Source organism: Diachasma alloeum, unplaced genomic scaffold (assembly GCF_001412515.2).
Source record: "Diachasma alloeum isolate Michigan unplaced genomic scaffold, Dall2.0 Dall_scaffold_00888, whole genome shotgun sequence".
NCBI lineage: Eukaryota > Metazoa > Arthropoda > Insecta > Hymenoptera > Braconidae > Diachasma > Diachasma alloeum.
This window is the reverse complement of record NW_021681009.1, coordinates 15,614-19,247: the sequence shown is the minus strand read 5'-3', so window position 1 is coordinate 19,247 and position 3,634 is coordinate 15,614.

Here is a 3,634-nt window from a genome sequence, read left to right as displayed (position 1 = left end):
GGGGAGAAGTGAATTTTCTAATCGGGGTGCCCCTCCGCGCTCACTCAACGCCGGAGAACCGTTCGGGATTTCTCCCCGCGTTCGAAAATTCATTCCTCCGTTCCTACTTTAGATTAAAGAATGAAATCGTTGTCATTTATTGAGAATTTAATTCTCGATCGATCGGCATCGGCTTCAATCCTTCATCTCAATTAGGGTGGAAGAAATGAATTTTCCAAACGGGGGAGTTCCTCCGAGCTCACTCGACGTCGGAGAGCCGTTCGGGGTTTCTCCGCGCATTTGAAAATTCATTCCTCCCCTCCTAACTGAGATTACGAAATGAAACCGATGTCATTTATTAAAAATGCTATTCTCAATCTGCAGACTTTGGTTTCATTGCTTCATCTCAATTAGGGAGGGGAGAAATTAATTTTTGAATCAGAAGAACTTGTTCGGAGTTACTGCGCGTTATGAAAATTCATTCCTCCTCTCCTAATAGAGGCTAAGGGAATGAAACCACTGTCATTTATTGAGAATATTATTCTGGATCGATAGATGTTGCGTTCATTCCCGCTTCGCAATTAGGGGGCAGGGGCGGGGAGGGGAGAAATGAATTTTCTAATCGGGGTGCCCCTCCGCGCTCACTCGACGCCGGAGAACCGTTCGGAGTTACTCCGCGCTTTTGAAAAGTCATTCCTCCGTTCCTACTTGAGTAGGATAGGATAGAATTTCCCGAAGATTCCAAAAAGCTTCATTGTTCTTCGTGCATGAAAAATGCGGATCTTCGGGAAATTCCTTGCGATCGCAAGATTTTTACCGATTTATATTTCTCCGGGTGACGTCCGTATAAAAGATCAAAAAATCAATTTAACAATGGGATAAATGGAGTGGAGAGAAAAACGTGAATATCTCGGAAATTAGATGCGATAAAATGGGCCCTTTTGACATGGACGTACACATATAACTGGACTGAAATTCATAGAAATTTTTAATCTGCAATGACGAAATTTCTTGAAATTTCCTTATTACGGCAACGAGATAAAAATTCCCAATAAGTGTTCCCGGAATTTCCGCGAAAATATTACTGAAACCTACAGACATCATTTCTGAATTCAAGACTTTCCTTTGATTTTCAGGATCATGTCACTCGAAATTTTTTACAAAATGACTTAATTTTAACATTGCTTGCTCATTGCATTTCAGAAATGCAGCTGCCTAAAAAAGACACATCGATTCCTAGGAACAACGTTTTTTTTTCTCGGTAAATACAGACAATAGAGAAATGTCAGAGTGGAATTCCCGGATTTTTTTTCACTCTCGATTAATTTTTTAAAGATTCAAATTGATACTTGATTCATTCACATCGTTCCATTCCATCGAGAGATATTGTCGATGGGAGACAATTTTTTGTGGTCACTGTAGGAGGCAAACCATTCATCTAAATCTCGCAATAATCTGCGAAAAATCTTATTCATTAATCTATTATTATTGAATTAATCCCATCATATGTAGATCGCTGGAGAACAATGAAAAGGTTCCAACCGTTGAAACGAGTTGGAATGTTTTCTCTCTCCTCCTTCTCCATTTTCTTTCTCACTCGCACTCGTTAAGTCTGGCGGAGGACGAGTACGTGCCAACGCGACGGAGACGACAATGAGTGGGAGCGAGCGCGATACATATTCCTTTCTCAGTCAGGGGGGGAATAAATATATATAATCGAACATTGCTAGAGTAAGAAAAAACAAAATCTGCACAATTATTCAATAGAATCACTGAAAAACTATAGAGTTTTCCAGCGACAGCGCTGGGATTTTCTATGAATTTTTTGACCTACGTGTCAATGATAAATATGTCGAGAAAAAGGAAAAGACTTTTAGATCATTAGATTGTGCATTCATTATACTATTGATTATAATATGTTCGATTTTACATTCCTGACAATTATTACAAAATGCGAGGAGCTACCGTATTGAGAACCCCTTTCCGGTTATCGACAAATTAATGCTCGGGCCCTACCATACCAACTGTTCCGTACGCTCCATCGTAGTCCATGCGCCACCGCTANCGCACTCGTTAATTTTGGTGGAGGACGGGCACGTGACAGCGCGACGGAGACGACAATGAGTGGGAGCGAGCGCGATACATATTCCTTTCTCAGTCAGGGGGGGAATAAATATATATAATCGAACATTGCTAGAGTAAGAAAAAACAAAATCTGCACAATTATTCAATAGAATCACTGAAAAACTATAGAGTTTTCCAGCGACAGCGCTGAGATTTCCTATGAATTTTTTGACCTACGTGTCAATAATAAATATGTCGAGAAAAAGGAAAAGACTTTTAGATCATTAGATTGTGCATTCATTATACTATTGATTATAATATGTTCGATTTTACATTCCTGACAATTATTACAAAATGCGAGGAGCTACCGTATTGAGAACCCCTTTTCGGTTATCGACAAATTAATGCTCGGGCCCTACCATACCAACTGTTCCGTACGCTCCATCGTAGTCCATGCGCCACCGCTGAGAATTTTGCTGTTGAACACTTTACATTGGCCCTGCTCATCTCCCCTATAATCTCTGATAGATATAATAGGGGAGATTGCTCAGGCTTATGGGAACTGTTCAATCAGAATTTCATAGCGGTGGCGCGCATGAACTAATCGAGAGGCCGGCTCTGTGGGTAAAGAAATTTTCATCTATTACCATGGAAACAGTCGATAACAGGGATGCGTTCCCAATCTTAAATCCAACATGAAACCTCCTTTGCATTCACTCATCCGCTTGATTATCCCATTTTCGTTCATACAACTTCTTATTGTCTTAATTTGTAAATTAGTTCATCATAAAGGAGAGGGAGATAAGGAATTATGAAGTCTTGAGCGAAAGAGGATCATTTATTTGAATTTCTATATAACTAGATCTTTAATAAAAAAAAAAATACGAGCAATTCATCTTATTCACATTTATTACATATTTTGTCTGTGATACAAAGGTAATGAATGAATTTCGAATTATTTTGATAAGAAATATATTCAATATTTGTGAGAGATTATATCTCANTTCATTCAAAAATTAATTTCTCCTCTCCCGAATTGAAATGAAGTAATGAAACCAAAGCTTATCGATTGAGAATTATATTTTTAATAAATGACATCGGTGTCATTTCTTAATCTCAGTTAGGAACGGAGGAATGAATNCAATTGATACTCAAGTATCAATTTGAATCTTTGGAAAATTAATCGAGAGTGAAAAAAAATCAGGGAATTTCACTCTGCCATTATGGAGTTATTGACGAGTGAAGTTTATTCACTCTACTCTGACATTTCTCTATTGTCTGTATTTACCGAGAAAAAAAACGTTTTTCGTAGGAATCGATGTGTCTTTTTTAGGGAGCTGCATTTCTGAAATGCAATGAGCAAGCAATGTTAAAATTAAGTCATTTTGTAAAAAATTTTTAGTGATATGATCCTGAAAATCAAAGGAATGTCTTGAATTCAGGAATGATGTCTGTAGGNAAAGATGAAGGAAGGAAACCGATGCCGATCGATAGAGAATTAAATTCTCAATAAATAACGGCGGTTTCATTTCTTAATCTCAAGTAGGAGCGGAGGAATGAATTTTCAAAAGCGCGGAGAAACCCCGAACGG